Here is a 22,755-nt window from a genome sequence, read left to right as displayed (position 1 = left end):
TCTCAATTTGAAAAAATGCTCCTTTGATAGAAAACCTTGGTCTACACTTTAAATTTTTTCAAAAATTCAAAAATTCCAAAGTTTATACTTTAGAAAAAATACTTCCTTAAATTTAAAAGAAGTGTCTGCACGTCCACATTTTTGAAAAAATTAAAAATTATTTTTTATAATTTTCAATTTTCTACCCTAGCCTTCCAATTTGGGGTCAACTATCTTTTGATCGGGCGCCACGTAGCAGCCTCTGATTGGTCGACCTCTGATGCCACATCATCATAGGCCCAGGCTTGCTACCATGTGGCACTTCCCCACTTGCCCACATTATTTAATGACCTTGCAACTTTTTATTGCAGGGATGCGCTAACAGTCAGATCTGCCATGTGGCAACATCCTGTGCATTGTGTTTGAATCGGTTCCTGTGGTGCCATGTGGTAGCCCCTGATTGGTTGCCTGGTTGCTCCATCATCACCTACATGCAAGTATGCCATGTCATCATTTGTGGGACCCGATGATACATATTAGCATCTTGCATTCCTACAAGATTTATCCTCCGAGCAGGTTGATTTTGTGGGCTTGCGCCCATCGTTTGATCCACCACATGGCGTGATCTCAATTTTGTGTGCCATGTCATCACGATTTCTCATTTGGTCAAAATTAAGCTTACAAAAATCGAGGTGGGCCCTTGCGCAAGACTTAACATCCCTAAAAAATTGATGTCTTTAAGACATATGTTTTATCATGAGCACTTGTATTTAAAACAATGAAAGATCCTACCACGAAGAATGTGGGATAAAAAGTTTAAAAGGAACTCCTATTACCTATGGCTTCTTTGATAATTATGACATCTATATGCCTCAGTGTCTTAGCCATATCTTCTTTGCCATTCCTTTATTTGAAGATTGGCTTCTTTCTACTCTCTCAGTAGCTCTTTTTTAGTTGTCTGCAGCTTCATCCTACATTTTTTTTTAAAAACTTGTGGCTTTCCCCCCTTCAAAATGCAAGCATGAGCTTCTTTGTTTAAAAATGGTGTAGCTCTATCCTATGGCGTGGAGGTCCTTTGATTTGCATGGGAGCTTGTGAGGCTGCATTTTTCCTCTTTTAAAACACAAACAACTGCCCCTTTTATATTTGTTCCTTTTAATATCTTTGCATGGTATTGATTATTTTATTTGCTGTTGTTGTTCCCTGCATGGGCTTCTTTCATATAGTTATAGCAGCTAACAATCACATGGTAGTTTCCCATTTTAATTAGCAGTTTCTTTTATTTGCTATGGCATGGGCAGAGTTGCTTTGTTCATCTTTTTCAACTGGTGCTTGCTCTTCTTTTGTGTGGGGTTTTCTTCTTTATACCATGAGCTTCTTTGCTTAACCAAGCATCTTCAACTGGTGGCTTAGGCCTCTTATGGCATCAACTCTACACAAGTTTCGCTTTTCACTGTGATTGCTAGAATGTGGCACCCTTTTTATTTCTACCACTGCCTAGTCTTCTATGTTTTCTCTTGGTTCTTTTGTCTTTGAATTGGCGTAAGCTTTGTTTGGTGTTTGCTACTCTTTGTTTTCATCCTGCTTTTATCTGCTCTAACAATCGACAACTTCCTTGTTTGATGGATGCCCTCTTTGTAGAAGATCATTGATCATGCGTTCTACTTTGAGTAGGCATGGAGGATGGCTGAGCTCCCCTACATTTGACTGCGGGCTTTTCTCTGCAAGCAGGTTCTTTGTTTTAATTTGCTACCTCATCGTTTCTTGCGCAATCTCCTTGACAATTTCTAAGCGCTAATTCATGATATTTTTGCAAATGCTGAATCACATCTTGCACCTCTTCTCTCTACAGCTTGGCAAGGTATGAAGCAGATAAATTGGAAATTGAAAAATCAAAATGCGAGTAAGCAATATAGGCTAGAAAGAAGAAGAAAAAACCAATGACCAGCCTCAACGGCTCCATCAACATTGAGAAAGTACTAAAATTATAATAAACCTGAAAGAACATGTTGTGCTTAGGTACAACATTTGTCTTGGATAAAACCACAACCATCCTCCCAATAGTATCAAGATAGAAATATTTAATCTCCTAATGCTGGTCTATAGAGAAAAGAATGGGAACATAAGGATTTTTATATCCTTCTCATAGTACAATCTTCATAGTAACTTATCAATGATTATATCATTGAATGGAGATGCAAAAGTAAGATTAAGATAGTGCTTGCCATCAAATGCATGGAAAAGAAAATCCTTTAGGGGCAATCCATAACCTATGGTAAACGTGGCTTGCCAGCCTCCAAACCTAGGATATCAATTCAATTTCCAACTATGTCTTTCTAGCATCACTTCTCAAATGTGATGTAGAGATGTTCCCAATCTCATCTTGGTAAATAAAAAGAATGTGCCCTAGGTGTTAGTTTAACCAATAGAGTCCCTAAAGATGATGCACCTCTGATACTAGGTCTTGCTTGGTATTCAATCCTTGAAAATCCACCTTTCAAATGAGCACCACCATGAACAAGATAACAATGTTCTGAACAAGATGACAATGTTCTGTTATCCAAACATTTCCCCAATGTGAAATTTCAATTTCTCACAGAAGCTCCTTCACTACTGGAAATGGCTAATTATCTTGAAGATGAACAACACTTCATAATTTTTTTTGGAGCAAGGTTTATGGCCACAATGAAACTAGTACTTACTACCCATCCATACCACTTCTTTAATGTCTTGTTATAAGAATTTGTACAACCTTCAGTCATTGACCAATCTGGATAGTCATTTCAATTCATATTCTACATATGTCCTTTTTATGAGATAGTCTTACGTAGAATTGTAGAAGACTACTAGGCATGCAAGGAGAGTTTGCCATCTTCAACATAAAACAGAATCACCCATCACGAGCACATGTCATGGACTTTGTAGGAACATCTATCATGCAATATTGGTTCCTTTTATTCTTCCATTCGATCTTTAAACAAAAGTGTACACATAAAGGAATCATAATGAGTTAAAGTCATTTCACTATTGCTTTCAAGACCAGAGCATAATCAATCCTGGTGGAATTAGTCCGGCCCCAAGTGGGTTCGACTAAAATTTTTTTTGTTTCCAAACACCTGAAGTGTCAAAGCAATCTACTGAACATCTCGAACTAATTAGAATCAAGTTCAATCATTGAACCATCAATTAAAACTCATTTTATCACTTATTTGCAAACTACCAATTTTTGCGCTAGGAGGTCCTTTGACTGGCCTTAAAAACTGACCAAAACACCTAATCAAGCTTTGAAAACTGGCACGCTGACTCTTCGTTCTGCATACTTGCACCCCATCAAATCTCGTCTCATTATGAATTTTGGGTCAAAAGATATTCGCTGTCAAAGTTGACCCTTTAGAACTACCTACATGAAAACATGTCAAAAAACAATAAACTGTGTTTGGAATCAGCTTCAAAAACTGGGTAAATTGACACTTGGGGAAACAAAAATAGGGGCATTTATTCTCTGTCATGAGGAGAGTATGGATCTGTGATTTGGGCTCATGAAAAATAACTAGGCACAAATGGAAAGCATTGAAAGTAGGCTACTTGAATTTTGCAGATTGTAACAATGACAGAAAAGTATTTCTTTTTTAAAAATGGAATTGACCTGGAAAAGTGTGCAAATGGCTTCATCAAGATGTGAAAATTAGAATACTTAAAGTATTTTCAGAGGACAACACAGTGGTACAATCCATTTGATCTAAGAAATCATGAATTTCAAGATATAACATCACGAACGGGGGTTCCAATCAATCTACAAATGCTGACACCAATAAAAAGATAGAAATTGTGTTTGGAATCATGTTTGAAAACTGATCAAACAAATTTGTCATAATCTAAAACTTGAAACATAACAAGTCTTTGACATCTACAATGCAACGCAAAAGGAATTTTATCATTTGGGTGAATTGGTCAAAAGTTATAACACGTCAAACAGGGCTTCCCAAAAATTTGCACAATTACACAAAAGCATGAAATAGTAACTGACCAACTTTGAGGGATTCAAAACCTAGTCAAACAGACTTGAAACGACCCAAAATCTAAAATATAGGTTCTTTGGTATGGACACTAGACACTCCCAAAGTGGTGAATCACAAAACATTTGTAGGTGTGAGATATTCAATGACAAACACAACCTCCTGTCGTTGTTTGACACTTTGGGTAAAATTATAGATTTGACAATTGCTTAAAACAAGACTTCACGGGAGGGCTCTGAATGATAAATTAACTTCATGGAACATGAAAATACACTGAGTGAAAGGTGCTAGAAGCATTAAACACCTCTTAGGCCTGAGACTGACAGCCGAGTACAAACTCATGAAAAAGCATTTAAGGGGCTTGATTTCTCAATAGTGCTCAAAATCAGGCCTTCAATTTTGACCGCCAACAGCATCCATCAAGAAACTAAGCATAGTACTTCAAGAGTTCATAACAGCATAGTAATTAACTAAACTAAAATACCACACATGGCCAAAGTTCATGGAGTAACTTAAAATATTTCAATTTAAACAAAATTAATAGAACCCCTAGGGCTATTCTACCAACAAAAAGAATACCACACAATAAACCAAACTAATTACCACACAACCTCTTGGACAAGAAAATAGCAAACCATTCTTCATCAAGGGACTAAAACAGCTCTCTAGTATCATTCTTCTAGGTGATATCCACACCAGGGACCTTCTCATGCATAACACATAGAGTAGTGGCACATGCATTCATAATCTTTAGAGTGAACTTGATCATGTCCAGAGATAGTTTCTTAGACTACCCATCTCATCTTTGAGTTAATTAACTTCCTTTTCAAGGCTATCCACCTAGATCCTTAGAGAGATAAGGACGCCACCACTGGCAATGCCCACATTGCCTATATCACGTAGAACAAAAAAATTGGTGAGGAAGGGGGATTTTATTAGGGGTGGATAAGGGAGGGGGGTTAGTCACAAGGTAAGGGGCTTTCATCAGGCTCAAATTTTCCTTAGCAAAGGAGCCTTTAGAATCACATTTAGGGGTCTTCTTGACAATAGTGTCACCAAAGGAGTCATCGTGAATGGCAAGGTTGCGAATTGCCTACTTTCATTTTTCCTTGGAAATTCTTCTAGAATAGTGGATATGACACTGCACCATCTCTTCATCACTAACCACTAAATGAAGGGGTTGTTTCTTAGTCTTTTCCCTAAACCCATAGTGAGGGCTTCCAACTCCTCTTTCCTTCTTTTGACACCAAAGGTTTCTAAACAATTAGTTGAGGAAATATGGCTAGTTTGGACAACATGACCAAAGGTTGAAGAGGTATTAGCATTTGGTTGATTGGAAATGAGAAGAACATGAGGAGTAGGGAGAGAGTAGAATTCATGGTGAGGCTCATGGAGGTGGTAAATTTTCCCTTGGTGAAGAATTGTCAACTTCTTGTCCAGATTGATGGCTTAAGTGTAAACAGTGACAATATTTTTTGGAGAATGCAACAGAAGAAATGAATGGAGATAAAGTCTTTATTCTGAATGTGATTGAATAATGAGAGATGATAGTAGTAATACACACCATACCTACCCTCCAAAGTAAAATACTTGGTGGTTTTGCACATTTTGGGCAAGAAGTTGGGGAGATGCTTTGCACTATACCCACCATGTTTTTTGATCAACTTCTCTTTGAAGTTCTTGAAGAATTGGTCTAGACCAATCATATCTAGAGTTTTATTTCCACTTATGACCCTAGATATCTATCCCAATGGATAGGAAAATCACTTCCCCATTAACTTAAAATATTAAACCTCTACTTGTGACTCTTCTTTCATTCCAAGAGTTCACAAATTGATGAGAAATGAAGTCCTCATAAGCTATCATACTTTCCATGTAAGGCATGATGTTGCCATCTCTACAGAAATATATCACCAATTTAAAACTCTTCTTCAATCTTATTAGGTTCAATACAATGCCTATTTATGCCCATGTTAGAAAACCTAGTTGCAACACATACTATAATGGTGGAAACCCACTCATAGATAAACAAGCAACTACTAAACCTAGAATTTACAAAGAAAATGGTGAAGGAAAGTAAAAAAACTTTGCCAAAATAACACTCTTAATCATGTGCCTCTTCCTGAGTGTAATCAATAGGATGAAAAGCATCAAATCCAAAATAATTCTTATAAATTCCCTTAAGCTATAAAGCATGAAGCTTAATGATATGGTGGTGTTGGTTAACAATTTGTTCTCCATTAGATTTTATAATCTTGACTCTTTAGTACCCAATATTTTGGAGATACAAAAGGATGTTACTAAAAAATGGGTCAATGTATATATTCTACCACTACCCTTTGAATTACAAGGTAAAACTCCCTTAAGACTTGCAATGATGTGCAATGAATATATCTTTCTTAGATTAGAAGTTTTGATAGAATAATATCTTAACCTAAGAGTAGTAAAGGATAACCAAATTGTTTGTAGACATAAACAATTTAGGGAAAATGGATTTGGACAACCTATCACACCCAATGGAATAACTACGATAGATTATCTTGAGATTTTTTATCATAGCCCGTGTTTCAACACTAGGAACCTAAAACCATTATGCTTTTGAAACTTAATCTAAACTTTAAATTGTGTAGGATGCCTCCTGTTACATGAAGCAAACGATGAGGTAGAGGTCATAGGGCAAGAGGTGGTAGAGCAGATCAAGAGGATGGACCACCAACTCTACCACCACCACCGAACCTGAACCATGACATCTTGGATGCCCTTCAAAAACTAATTGGGGTAGTTCAGTAGAGGCTACCACTTGTAGTATAGCCAAGGTAGCAAATTCTCGAAGAGGAAGCACAGGGACCCAAAGGAGGCAGGCCTAGTGGAATAGAGAGGAGGAGTCCCCCAACAAGGCAAGTAGAGGGATAGGGCAAGCATGAGGGTGAGTTGATACATCAGAGAGGACCACCACTTGATAGACCTCCTAGACATGTAGGAGATGATATCAGAGAGTTGATATGACTCCAGCCACCATTCTATACTGGTTCCACTAAGGGAACAGTAGCAAAGGCCTGGTTATAGAATCTATAAAAATGTTTTAGATTACATCCTTATGGGAGTAATCTAAAGGCACATCTAGTAGTCCATTAGCTAAGGGGAGATGCCTCCAATTGGTGACATCAAGAGGAGACTATAGGAGGAGCGAGGATGGATACCCTTACATGTGAGTTATTCTTGGAGAGATTTCGAGAGAGGTACCTATTCGAGCACTTTAGATAGGAGAAAATAGAGGAATTTAATTCTCTATATCAAAGGCGTCTCATAGTAGCTCAAAATGAGAGCAGGTTTCTTGAGCTCCTTCCATATGTTGAATACATGAAGGATGAAAAATTGAGAGTACATCACTTCATCATGGGCCTAAATTTTTCACTCCAATGTCCAGTCTATTTGGCCTTCCTTACCACCTTTAGATATGTAGTTGAGATAGCATTAGTTGCTGAGGATACTTGTGGTAGATAGGAGTCACAAGATCAGTCTCAAAACTAAAACTCTACCCAGCAGAAACCCCCTTGGAAAGGGAATCAAAACTATACAATAGGGTCCTCTAAGGGCCAATAGTCTTAGCAGCAGAAACCATAGTAGCATCAGTACAAGCCCTCATAGGGTTATTAGGGCTTCAAGCCCAAAAAATGGTAGTCATAGGGTCCCAAGTAGGATTAGAAGGTACAGACCCCATAGTCACAGTTAGTGAAGACTCAAGAGTCTTCCAAGGTGGATACAGTGGATCTAGCAAGTCAGGAGGCCCACAATATTCTGGATCATAGGGTGTATGAGCTTATACCCAAGGACCATGCTACACTTGTGGTGGCATGGGTCATATATCTAGAGAGTGTCCATAAAGACAATCATCTAGTGGTCAGAGAGGGGCTTTTTTAGAGCCAAAAGTAAATGATATGGGCAGATCCCATAGAGTTTTTGCAGTGGTTGACAGCTACTAGGCTGAGCATTAGGCCATAGTTATTGAGGCTACAGGTATAATATAGGGTCATGTGGTTGTTATTTGATTTGATTTTGGAGCCACTAACTCTCTTATATCTCCATATGTAGTGGAACATTGTGGGCTAGTGGTAGTTAGACAGGATGTCAATTGGGAAGTAGAGTTCGCCTCAAGAGCCAAAGTGTCAGTTAGTTCCATGGTGCATAATTGCCTGATTCAGATTGAAGACATGTTCATGATGTCTGATCTATGCATTACCCCTATAGGTTCTTATGATGTTTTTCTTGACATGGATTGACTTTATTCCAATAGTGCCAAGATGGATTGTCATCAGAAGAAGGTGGAATGTGTGGAAGAAGATGGGATCTTTAGAGTGATCTTTGAGGTAAAGAGACTAGTATCCCTTCATATGATTTTTGTTATGCAGCTTAGATGGTGTATGTGAAAGGGATGTCAGTTGTTTTCTATCACCATTAGTGATCTAGAGGAAGATTTAGAGGGAGAGCCATCCCTCAATGATTTTCCAATCCTGCAAGAGTTTGCAGATGTGTTTCCTTCAGAGCTCCCTAGTATGTCTCCACTTAGAGCAGTAGATTTTCATATTGATCTTGTGCTAGGAGCTGAGACAGTATTGAGAGTACCATTTAAGATGACTACTCATGAGCTTGGTGAGCTAAATACTCAATTGGAGGAACTCTTAGAGAAAGGGAATATTTGACCTAGTGTGTCACCTTGGGTTGCACTTGTGATTTTTTTAAAGAAGGACGAATCACTTAGGTTGTGTATTGATTATCGGCAGTTGAACAAAGTAACCATCAAGAACCAATACCCGCTTCCCAAGATTGATGATCTCTTCAATCAGTTACAAGGTGCTTGAGTATTTTCAAAGATTGATTTGAAGTTGAGTTATCATTAGTTGAGGATTGCAGATATTGATATCCCCAAGACTACATTCTATACAAGGTATGGTCACTACAAGTTCATTATGGTACCATTTGGCCTCACGAATCCTCCAGCTATATTCATGAGCCTCATGAATGGAGTATTCCATACCTTTTTGGATAAGTTTGTGGTTGTTTTCCTTGATGAAATTCTAATTTATTATTGAAATGAGAAGGAGCGTGAAGAGCACCTGAGACAAGTATTGCAGAAGTTGAGAGAGAATCAGTTGTATGGTAGCTTTTTGAAGTGTGCATTCTATAAACCTGAGATACATTATTAGGGTCATGTCATATTAGGTAATGGTGTCTCGGTAGACCCATCAAAGATTATGGCCATCATGGATTGGCCAACACCCACCAATGTCACTGAAGTGCGAAGTTTTATGGGACTAGTAGGATATTATCCATGCTTCATTGCGAGATTCTCTAGATTGGCAGACCCAATCACATCTCTTTAGAAAAAGGGGAAGAAGTATGAGTGGACATAGAAGTGTGATAGAACTTTTCAAGAGCTCAAGAGAGCCCTCACGAGTGCACTGATCCTGGCTATGCTAGATCCTTCTACAGATTTGGTAGTGTACACGCATACATCTTTAGATGGTATAGGGGTAGTCCTTATGCAAGATGGACAACCTATTTCCTTTGAGTCTAGGAAGTTGAAGAATCATGAACTCAATTACCCTACTCATGACCTAGAGCTTGTAGCAGTGGTTCATGCTTTAGTGAGGTGGTGACACTTCATTCCAACCACCAAAGCTTGCAGTACATATTTACTCAGCTGAACCTTAATGCTAGGCAAAGAAGGTGGATGGAGTTCCATTGTGAGTATGATTTTGATGTTCATTACATCAAGGGAAAGGGAAATGTGGTTGTAGATGCCTTAAGTAGAAGGTTCCGTGAGCTTTCATCTGTGACTACTTGCACCAATTTGAGAGAGTGGATCCTATAGCATCTACCAGCGGATGAGCTTTATGCAAAAGTTAGTCAGATGGTGCATTTTCAGAGACCCTTAGAAGGGAAGTTTTTAGAGTATTATTTGGAGTTTGATGGAATTTTTCATCATAGAGGACATATGTATGTACCTTCCATTGGGGTTTGTGCAAGCTCATTGTACTTGAAGCTCGCAAAGCACCTTATGTAGCACACCCTAGTGTTAAGAAGTTACATGCATATCTGAGACAATTGTATCACTAGCTAGGCATGAGAGTGCAAATTGCTAACATAGTTGTGAGATGTCTTGAGTGTTACAGGGTGAAGGTAGAGCACCATCATCTTGATGGGATTCTTCAACCTCATGAGATTGTAGAGCGGAAGTGGGATGCTATATCTATAGATTTTATTATTGGTCTCCCCATGTCATCTCATCGCCATGATGCCATTTTGGTGACAATTGACATGTTAACCAAAGTTTCCCATTTCTGACCCATGCATACTACATACACAACATGAGACATAGCTCAAGTGTTTTTGGAGGATATTGTCAGAATTCATGGCATTCTCCACAAGATCATCTCTAATAGAGACTCACTATTCACTTCATCCTTTTGGAGAGAGTTGAAGGAAACATTGGGCACTAGGCTCAATTTCAGTACAACATACCATCCTCAAACCAACAATCAGACTAAGTGAGTGAATCAAGTTTTGGAGGACATGTTACGCATGTACGTGATGGACCATCAGGTCAAATGGGAGGAATACCTACATCTTTATGAGTTTTCCTATAACAATGGGCACCATTCCTCCATAGGTATGCCACCTTATGAAGCCTTTTATGGAAGACCTTGTAGAATGCCCTTGAGTTGGGATAGGATCAAGGATCGAGTATCTATTGGTCCTCAATTAGTAAAGGAGATGGAGCAGCAGGTGACCCGAATTAGACAACGCTTGAGAGAGGCACAGGATAGGAAAAAGAAGTATGCTAATGTGAAGAGGATAGATCAAGAGTATTAGGTTGGAGATAGAGCCTTCTTGAGGGTGCGACTGCACAAGAGTCTAATTTGATTTAGAAAGGGCTCTAAGTTGGCACTCCAACTCGTTGAACTATTCAAGATCCTAGAGAGAATAGGACCAGTTTCTTACCATTTATCTTTTCCACCTAGCTTGTCACACATCCATGATGTGTTACACATTTTAGTACTTAGAGGATACATTTATGATGAGTCTCATATTATAGATTGGGATGCTTTTTAGGTGGAGTCAGACAAGCAGCTAGCATTGGAGACTACCCATATTATTTCCCAACATACCATAGCTCTTCAAGGCTGAGAGCTAGACTAGGTTAGGGTCCAGTGGGATTGTTATGATAAGGTCATGACTTCATGGGAGGATGCATCATAGATGAAATCTCAATACCCATATCTTTTTTATGAACTCCAGGAGGAAGTTCATGCCTAGTGGGGGAGGATGTGAGGCCTTGCCCCGACCCATCTTAGCATAGTTGATACATTATTATTTTGATACTCATGACTTGATATGTTGAGACACTATCGGATACACTAAAAATATTATGTTATTTCATGTTGTGTGATGTTTTAATTTTAGATATTTGATTTCATTATTTAATGTTTTATAAACATGTATACTGATGAAGTAGTGTAGAAAGTGAATGCAGAATTAACACTTTGATTATGTAATTTTAATGATTAAGAATATGGGTAGAACGAGATAAACAACTGGTTATTTGAAAGATGGATGTTTTAATTTATGTGATTTCCTTGATACATTATATACATATATGCATGTGATTTTCTTGAGCTACTGATGTGTGCAATGAGTGTGCAAGATATTTTAATGAAGAAATCTAATAGAGAAACAAAACTAAACCCTATGTACCAATTGTGAAAACTAGGGTTGAGTCTAAAAAAAGGTGCAAACCCTATTGTTCATATTTTATTTGTATCATGGATTGGATGAATGTGTCATTTTGTAATCTTTAAATGTTAATGTTTCGTAACAATGTTTTTATAGTGTCACTTGACACTCATGAATTGCATATGCATTCTAGCATGATAGTTAGGGTTAATCAAGAAATCTAAAGATCTAAGTTGAATTAGGTTAGTTACCTTTTTGCTAATTAGTTAGTAATCGAGATTAATTACCCTAGTCAAGATTAAAGAGTAATCTGCATTTTTGAAGGTTGTCTCCTTAAATTTTTCTAACTTTTGATAGGTCGTTAATTAATCCTAAAGGCCTAAAATCATGAAATATAAGTACCCAAGGGGTATGGGTATGGGTTGGGGGCATTTTCCACCCCCCTAGCCGCTTTTGTTGACTTTAATGGTCACTCAAAAACCCCATTTTTGTTTTATTGCGAAAATTATGAGTTGGATAACTTTAACTCCACCCTGAGGTCAGCCTTATGTCTAGTTGAGTTAGAAGACTCTAGAAATTTTAGGAAAGTGGGGGAGTTATTTTATTTTGAAGGTGGTTGAGTTTAGGATCTTATTTAGAGGCAATTTTGAGAGGGTTTTGAGTGTTCACCCAACCTCTAGATTTAGAGTGAAATTTAGGATTGAAGGAGAAGGAGAAAAAAGCAAGCTCTTCTCAAATTTATTAAGTTTCCATAACCCTATTTGGAAGGTAGGAATACTTTACCTCATTTTGTTTATGTTGTGTTTCTTATTTTAGTTTTAGTGCATATGTATGTTCGTGTGTGTGTTGAGTATGTTTGGGAGGGTTTGAAATAGGTTTTCTTAATTTTTTTTCCCTTGTATTTTGCTTTGAATTTTCGAAGGGATTGTATAGATTGTATTGGCATTACTCACCCTTGGATAGGGCAGAAGTGGCCATGTACGGGAGGAGGTCTTTAGTTGGACTCTGTTAGCATAGAGTCTCTTCTTAGGATGAGAAGAGGGAGAGAGGGTAGGGTGTTATGGGCCCTTACTCATCAGCACAAACCACATTTTGAGTTTTGTAATGAAAGAATGGAAGAACATAAGTTCTTAAGTTTTTAGCCCTGAAAGGGCATCAGTTATGGTGTTGTGTCTAACGTCTCCTATTGGAAAAATCCACCTTCTCCCTAGTCTTGTTCAATGTCATACCTATTGTGCAAACTGGGATGGGATTGAATTTTTTATTTTATCTTCATATTATGTTTGGTTGTTACCTGGTCAGTTTTCATTCTCTCCATGATCACCATAATGTATTGTAGAATTTGTATTGAATCCCTTGTTAAGGGCAAAGAAGGAAATTCAGAATTGTATTGGATTTCAAATATGTTAGGAGTTTTTCCCTCAGGATTGAAATCCTATGTAAAAATGTTATTGTTAACTTATTATGGAAATGACAATGATGTCAAGTTTTCTTACTGGTTCTTTCTTTGAAAAGCCTTTGAATTAGGTGGTCAATAAAAAAGATGATTGAGTAATATCCTTACTTATGAGATTCTCGTATTTTTAGTTATATGCATATGTGTATTGAAAAATAGATAAAATGGTGAACTACAATTATGCAATTTAAGTTTCAAAATAGGTTAAGAAAATTTAATGTTATGGTTGGGACTTCGATTTACTTCAGGATTTATTAGGAGATAAAATAAATTTACATTATGTTTTAAACAAATATCTAAAGTTGATGATTACAATCAACGTTAGGAAGAAAATTAATATATCCCCCTTGGCTAATTGAGTAAATTAGAAAATTCAATACTTAGAAAAAATAAAGGATGTAATATATGTATATAATAGTCCCCTTTCCATGATAATGTATCTTGCTTTCAAATTTAACACTTCGAAGAAAAAAATAAGGAAAAAAAATTATAGTTCCTTGTCTTAAAATTCCAACACTTAGAAAAAAAAAATTGCATCCTAAGAGCAAAAATGCTCACTGGATTTTGTATAGGAAGAAAAATTAATCATTCCCTTGTTGGAACATAGAATCTCAAGATTCCCTAAATATCCTTCTTTTGAGCTTATTAAATATTAAATATATAAATGAAAAAGAAAAAAAATATGTGTGTGTGTGTGTGTGTGTCTCCACTCACATCACACATTTACCTAAGCATAGTCTGACCTCTGCCGCATTTAACTCTGACCCCTTGCTGACTTACTTCCTTGTGTGTTCCCAAAACTTTGGACTGAGCACCTTGTTAGCAGGGGGGTCATGTGTGTGTGTGCGCTCACTCATGTCACACATTTACCTGAGCACAGTCTGACCTCTAGCACATTTAACTCTGACCCCTTGCTGACTTACTTCCCTGCATGTTCCCAAAACTTTGGACCGATCACCTTGTTAGGGGTGGGGGGGGGGGGGGGGGGGGGGGGTCACATCATTGTCTCGCATTACAAGGGAGGGGTGGTTGGTGGCTGCATTTTTCTAAAAGTGCCATATTTTAGTGCTAGCATGGGAAGTGGGGGGGATGAGCCTGCCCCATGCAAATTTGTCAACAACCATAACACTAACCTTGGGGGGCCATGTACAACACACCCCACTTGGGTGTGCGCTTGGGAATGTGCCCCAAGTTGGGGTAAGTGCCATGTGGAGTGAGGGGTGGGGAGTAGAATGTTAGGGGGAGGGTAGGTAGTTAGTAGAGTGGTTAGGTTAGTTAGGTTGGTGTTAGTAGTTAGTGTTTAAGTTAGTTAGTTATGTTAGATGTAAAGTAACTTTTTAATATTGTTTAGTTTTATTTAAATTTTAGTTTAAGATAGTTATTAATATATGTTGTTAAAGTTTTTAGTTGGTTTTTTTTTTTTAATTTAGGATTTAGTTTATAAAAGTTGTAGATATTTGTTAAGTTAGAATTAGTATTAATAGAGCTTTAATTAGTTTTAACTTTAAGTTATGGAATTAATACATATTTAAAAAATCTTGGTATATTTTAATGTTGGTAACCATATTGGTTTGTAAATTTTTATATACGTTAAGAGAGTTAATATCTTATTTATTTATTTAGTTTTTATTTTATTTTAGTTGTATTATTATTATTTTTTTATTTTGATCGGTAAGAGGTCGAAGCCAAGATCAATTATTATGTGTTGTAATTAATTATTATTATTTATTAAGCATGATCATGAGTAGATTCGAACCCAATACCTCTTCGATAAGAGGCTCACAATTTACCATTGTGTTGTAGGCTTTTGCCTAATTTTAATTGTATTATTATTTTATTAAAAATGTTTTATTTTAAATAGATTATAGATTGAAATAAATTGTTATTAGAATAAAGTTTATTTAATGGTATGTGAGACGTTATTTTAGTTAGTGGGTGCTTTTATTTAAAGTCTCGAATAATTTGATTTATATTATATAGATGGACATTCGAATCAATTAGTTATATTGTTAATTGATATTTTGCCTAATAAATTTGTTATTGATTAAAGTTAATAGGATTTAAATTTATTGTAAATTATGTTTTACTATTGTTCTAAGGATGTAATATTTTAAGGGTAATTAAAAATAATCAAGTGTTAGGTCTTTTAATTAATTGAAATTAGTTTTTTTAAATTTAATTAATTGATTTAACAATGAACACTTAAGCTTAACAATCTATTCCTACATGATATTTTTTAAACCGAGTTGCAGTCTTAAAGTATTGATAGGAGATCTTGTATCCGCCTTATAGTGTACCTATAATTTAACTTGTGAAAATGAACATATCAAACTTTGTGAATTTAATTACTATTGCTTTAAAAAAAAATTATGTGTGTTTTGCCCTTGTATTTTTGAGCATGACATTTTTTGACTTTAACTCCTATTCTAAATGTAGATTAATTGTCTAAATGCAAAAGAGGAAAAGAAGAAGAAATGAAGATGAGGGAAAATGGAATTTCTTTAACTATCAGTCCTGAATGAAATGGAATTCAACAAGTTACTAATAGATTCATTCACACTTATCCTTCAAGTCACAATGTAACTATCTAATCTGCCATGAAACTAGCAAGAGGAGAAGCAAAATTACATATGAAAAAACAAATGGAATTACTTTTACTATAAATACCATAGTGAAATGGAATCCACATAGTTATCACATGATCACATATAATTATCCTTCAACTCTTAATTCAAAACTAATCTATGAATGGACAACAAAACATGACAAGAAAATAGGGTAAATGGAATCACAGAGCCAATTCACCATCAAGTTTTTTGACCATTGAATTATCAAAAGACAATACATTTATAGTTTTCTGTCATTTCTTAGTCCTAGCAAAGCAATAGTCATTCATTAGAAAGAAAGTAAGAATAAAACATGAAAATATCTAATTTGTAGCATGGCAGGAATAGGAAGCATCTTCTCCATCGATGATTATGACTCCACAACACTTTTAAAAATATAAGATGACTCTTCATCTTCAAGTAACCTCAGGAATCTTGTAGAAATCTTCATTTTCTTCATATTCTATTGTTTGGTGCCAAGTCCATATAATTCATATTCCAAAAATTACTACAATTTTGAATTCTCATTATCGATTTGGTATTCAATGATCATGATTAAAAAATAATAAACCATCTCATCTTTATCTTGTTACTCCTATCTCTTTATTTGATGTGATGATGCAAGGATCGATACTCACTGTTCCACTGTGTTGACTCAAGATTACACTTAATCCTTTGCCATGATGCAAAAAATCAAATCCTTAACTGTCATGTTAACTCTTTATCATCTTGTCAAAAGAGTAATCTTAGTAAATTTTATTAATTGAAAAGGACTATTCATCAAAAAAAGAGAAAAATGTCACTTCAATATCTTTATTCATTCAATCATCAATTTCATTATCATAACATTGACCTTGAGATAGCTCCACCCCAATGCAATGATGTGATCAAAGATTTTCATAGCTTGGCCATGTTAACTCAATATTACCTCTAACCACCTACAACCTTGCAAAAAAAGGCTTTCATAGCTTCATTGACTTAACTCTAGGTTCTCTTTAATCACTTGTGAACTTGTGATAAGTGTTGATATCTTAAGATTTGGCAGCTAAGAGTTGAAGATCTTAACTCTTTCTTTCGCTCTGGAATGTGGATCCCTTTCTATATACATGTTAGATTCTTAAATTCCTACATCAATTATCTTTCATGCATCTTTGAAAAGTGGGTAAGTGAGCATCATCAATATTTCAAAATCTGATGACTGAATGTGTTTCTTCTCTTCATGTCACATCTTCACAACTATCATTTGTATGTTGTCTTTACTCGATGTGATGGTGCAATGACTATTTAGGGTTAACTGTTCCTGCATTTTCCAAGTCACAACTTAAAATATTTTAAATATATTCTATCTCGCGATCATGTGGTGATTGACCTTTCACTACTTCATGACTATCATTCTTCTAATATCTTCATTTGACGTGATGATGCGATGACTAGTTTTTGCAGCTTCTTAACTCAAAAATCTTTAACTATCTATTTACATGCATCAATGCGATCACTTCTTTTATACTTTGCCACTCCTTCACCACCTCTCACATTAACTTGTCACTTAATGACATGACAACACAATGACTACTCCAATTAATAGTTGATGCTTCTCACATCTTCTCAATGTTATCTCCAAATAGGCTTTGACCGTGTGTGATTTTGCAATGATCATTGATCTCTAAGATCTGATGGCTAGGAAAAGAAGATGTTTAACTCTTTGTTTTCCTCTATGGGTCCAAATGATCCATGTGTCATATTGCTTCTTCTATGTATCATTGCAACTTAAAATTTTAATGGTTAGTGCTGACCTGTGATCATGTGCCTAGTAGTCATCTTTGGCATCTCATAGCTTTGTAATTGTTATCCTTAATCTGTTGGTTAAGCTTGCAATCAAGAAATTACTTTTTTTTTACTTTCATAGTTGTCCATATTGATCTAGCACTTAATCTTAGGATCATGTGATGATTGTTTAGAACTAATCTTTGGGTTTCTTTCATAGTTTTGCAACTCATAATCTTTGCTTATGACTTAACCATGCGACAGTGTGAAAAATTATTTCCTTAACTATCGAATATTTTTTGCCTCTTCACAACCTGGAATGTATTGATTGTCTTCTAGCCTATGATGTTGCGACAATATTTAAATTAACTATTTCAAGTTACCTTTCATAGTTTTACAACCATAGAAATCCTAACTCATCTTTAACTCTATGACAATGTGATAGCATGATTTTGCATCATTGTGACCTTGACCTTGAGTTAATTTGAACATCCTACAAACATGTGATCTATAGCTTTCTGCTTCTTTGTAGCTCTAACCAGAGGTGAGACTTAACTCCAGGCGACCTTGTGATCTTGAGTCTTTCGCAATGTGAGTTCACCATTCCACCTGTCATATGTTCTCTTTCCTGTATTAGCTAAACTTCATGCATCTTTGAAAAGTGAGAAAATACCAAATGTTGATCATCTAAGATCTAATGGCTAGAGAGATGCCATCCTTAAGCTCTCTCAATTCCTTCTTAAAACACCATCCATTGATCTAATATTCATCTAACAATCTAAACTTAACCTCTAAACCATTTGACTTATCAACTTTGCAATGTGGACATGCAAAGATTTATTAATTAAATTTCAAAGAGAGTTAGACCACCTTTGACCAGGTTCTTTCACCATTTCTAAAGATATATCTACTTCTCTTGCATTTGATTTGACTTCTTTGGTTTCCATGATGTTCCTGTGATCTACACCTTGGTCCTGCGCTTCGATCCAAATGTTTTCAATTGCCATCTTTTCTAAATGCAATGTGATCTCTTCTTTTAGATGAATCATGCTTGAACTACTTGATCATAGAATTAGGTTTTCCTAAAAAACTTTCTTCTAATTTGGTAAATGTATAAACTTACCCTCCCTTTCCTAATCACCTAATATGAACGAATGCATTAGATTGCTTTAAATACTCACCCAGGTGTACACAAAGGAATAGATCAGAAGAGAAGTTCCTTAAAGTAAATATAGACTTAGACATGACACCACATTGATTAACCCTAATCCTAGACACAAAAATCATGGTAATAGCTAGCTCTGTCTAGGGATTTAAGTATGACAATGCTAAAAGAATCCTAGCAATCTTTGGTTTTGCACAATAAGGAGACAACTTGGAAATAAAAAGAACATACTAATCTAATAAAGTAGCAACAACTACCTAGTAAAAAAAGAAACTAAACTAAAGAAAACTACATGAAAGGGAAACCTATCTAATCTAGCTACTATGTAAGGGTCTCCTGCTTTCAATTTTGCATTTGATACAGCTTTAAATCCCGCCCATTATAAGAACATGGCAGGGTTTCTCCAGTGGGATATGCCAATTTGAAAGAATTATTTTGATTCACTTGCATAATTTGAAATGGCCCTTTCCATAAAGATTGAAACTTGGAGTGCATTCCTCTTGGTTCATGTCTCTTATCCCATAGCAACACCAAATCATCTTCTATAAATTTCCTAGGCTTTGACCTTTTATCAAACAACTTTTTGACTCTTCCTTGATGTTCAGTGATTTTGTCAACCATTTCTTCTCTCTCTTCCTACAACTTGGTGAGATTCAAATTTCTTTTCTAATCCATCTTTGAAAATATCTTCTTCAATCATAGTCTTTAGTTTACAAGCAACAAGTTCTAGAGGCAAGGGAAAATTAGCTTCCACTCCATAAACTAACTCAAAAGGTGAGATACCAATGGAACTTTTAGGTGTGGTTCTATCAGCCCATAATGAATCATGTATCTTCTTGTGCCAACTTTTCTAATTATCTAAGACCAATTTCTTCAAAATATTAATCAGATTCTTATTATTAAATTCAGCCTGTCCATTTCCTTGAGGAAAATAATTAGAGGAATGACCAACTTGAATACCATTATCATAGAAAAACTCAACAATTTCTAAGGAAGAAAAGATTCATTATTCATTATCAATTTCATAGGAGCTCCAAATCTGACCAATATATGTTCTTTGAGAAAGTCACATACCACCTCTGATGAAGTCTTCTTCATAGGCTTGGCTTCCACCCATTTACTGAAATAATCTATGGAAGTTAGTATATAAGAATGTCCTCAATTGTAAGGAGGATTGATTGGACCTATAAAATATAAACCCTAGTGATGAAAATGAGCTTCAATCACTAGTGGGCTAAGGCAGGGTAGCTAGCTAAGGTTTACCAATAAACATCTTATATTTTTCACAATTAGCAACACATTTATATGAATCCTTAAACATACCAGGTCAATAATGACATTGTCTCAAAAAATTTAATGCGGTGACAATAGAAGAAAAATGTCTTTCCACATGCTTCATCATGAAAAGATGTTAACAACTTCACTTTCTTCTCTTTATCAACACATCTTAAAAATGTGTCATCAATAGCTCTCTTGTACAAGACATCATCATGAATAACATACTTTAAGACTTTTGTTTTTAAATCTCTCCTTTTCTTAGTATTCAATCCATCAAGGCATTCACCATATGTCAAAAACTATGCAAATTTTGAAAACCAATGATCCTCAAGGCTTACCATAAGAACCTTTGGAGTATCTTCCTCACCAACTTCTTGATCTTCTGCTAAAGCTTTGCAAAGTGAATTTCCTCTCACAAGTTTAGTTGGCTTGGTCTCAATATCATACTCTTGAACCTTTTCTATCCAAGCTCCTTTATTATTACAACCAACCTCTTGTTGTGTCAAAATTATTTTAACTACAAAATATGGCACATATATCACTAAATGATAATGCAAAATATAAAATCTAAAATTCTTACGAGCTCTCACCATTGCATATGCATGTTTCTCCATTTGTGAGTATCTCAATTCTTGATTTTTCAATGGCATACTCATAAAAGTAATTGGGTCTTGTATTCCTTCTTTATTTTCTTGCATCAATATAGCTGACATGGTATATTTTGATGCATAACAATATATGATGAATTCTTTAGTGTAATCTAGATGAACAAGAACATGGGCCTTGGCAATATAACCTTTGATGTCTTCAAAAGACCTATTTCCAATATCACTCCATTTGAAAGCCTTATTAACTTTCATCATATCAATTATATACTTAACTATATCTGAGAAATTAGGCACAAACCTCCTTAGCAAATTTACCTGGCCAAAGAAATATTTAACTTCAATTTTTCTTAATGGAAAACTTAACTGCTAAATGGATTTAACTCTATTTGGATAAATCTTCACATCTTCTTGAGATACAATATGACCAAGAAGTTTACCTTCTGTCACACAAAATACTAATTTCTTTGGATTCAAGGAGACACCATGATTTCTACACCTTTGTAGCACACTTTCTAGATCTTTGATATGATCTTTTCTCTTCTTGGAAAAGGCTGTCAAATCATCAAGGTATATGACAATGATTATATCTTTCAAATCACCAAAAGCCAAATTCATACCATGTTGAAACATTGCACTTGCATTAATTAAGCCAAAAGGTATCCCACTATAGGAAAAAGTACCGCATGGTGTAGTGAAGGCTATCTTGAATTGATCTTCTTCATCTACTTGAATCTAATTATACCCATAATCTATCTAACATAAACATCATCTTTGACCCTGCAATAGTCTACAACAAATGATCCATATTGGGAAGTGCAAAGTTATCTTTGAGAGAAACCTAATTTATATTTCTAAAATCCACACAAATCCTTATCTCTCCATTCTTCTTCCTTACTAGCACAATGTTAGCAACCCAAGTACAGTGATGAATAGGATATATAATCCTAGCCTACAATATTTTTTCAATCTCCTTAAAGATTTCTCCTTCAACTATAGCATTATAATTTCTTTATTTTTATCTAAATGGTGTTTCTTTTGGCTTAAGAGGGATTTCATGATTTAATTTACCACCCATGAATTTTTTTAGGTCTTCATAGCTGCAAGAAAATATATCTTGAAAATCAATGACTAATTTCATGATCTCTATCCTCTCTTTTTGTGTGCAACACTTTCCTATGTTTATCATTTTTGGACTGATTCATGTCCCTATATTGATTTCCTCATATTCACCATAGGTTTTTCCTTTCTTATTTCTTTATCTCTTAATGTATGCATCATTCCTATCCAAAATCTTTCCCAAAGAAATTAGATGAGGTGGAATCTTATTACATTTCAATTGAATCATATTAGTTTATGTTTTCCTTTTGTCATTTGTCACCAGATTATCATTTGCATTAATACTTCCTTCAAAATACAATCCTATAAAAGGTTCTTCCCCTTCAATGAATTGTTTTATGTATTTTTCATCTTTAAACACCTACCAAGAATCTTCATTATTAGGAACATTGGGCCTAAATAGAACTTCTACTTTATAGGTTTGATTTTTAAAGTCAGGATGTGGTAATAGCAATGATGTAGAGACTTCCAAAGAATTGGCTCTTGAATTGAATTCCCTTGGTATTGATACAATTGAAAAATCATCCAAACTCTCAATTTCATCCCACACCTTACTGCGATAGTTTCTCAATCTTGAGTTCTTTATTGCATATTGGTTTTTCACTTGTTTCACCACCAATTCTGCATCTCCTTGAGCTTTGAGTATCTTAACTTCTTTTTGTTTTGTTTCAATTATACCAAGGAGAAGGGCTTCATATTTTGCAGTATTATTATTATTCTTGAAATCTAACTTTTATGCCATATAAGTCATTTATACACTAGGTGATGTCAGCACTACTCTTGTACCTAAACCAACATTAGCACAACTACCATCAAATTCTAGAGTCCATAACTATTCATTATCAACCTACTCTAATTTTTATTTAATGTTAGGGATATTAGAAATTAAAATATAATTACCAAACTACATTGTTGGTGTAAATAAGTATTTACTTATTACATATTACTTAAGTTTACTTAGGTCAATGCATTATTTTATTATTACGCATTATTTTATTATTTCTTAGGTGAGACACTTAGGAGTTTGCATGCT

General features: G+C 35.3%; 1 pseudogene; it reads right to left on the bottom strand.

Moving 5' to 3' along the window:
* Positions 1-1,825: 1,825 nt before the first annotated feature.
* On the bottom strand, positions 1,826-18,562 carry LOC149534781 (dolichyl-diphosphooligosaccharide--protein glycosyltransferase subunit 1A pseudogene; annotated as a pseudogene).
* Between the last annotated feature and the right edge of the window lie 4,193 nt (positions 18,563-22,755).

The sequence above is a fragment of the Cupressus sempervirens genome, chromosome 10, assembly GCF_028749045.1.
Source record: "Cupressus sempervirens isolate cs-2001-9-10 chromosome 10, ASM2874904v1, whole genome shotgun sequence".
Lineage (NCBI taxonomy): Eukaryota > Viridiplantae > Streptophyta > Pinopsida > Cupressales > Cupressaceae > Cupressus > Cupressus sempervirens.
Note: the sequence above shows the minus strand (reverse complement) of the source record. Positions and strands in the feature narration are given on the sequence as shown.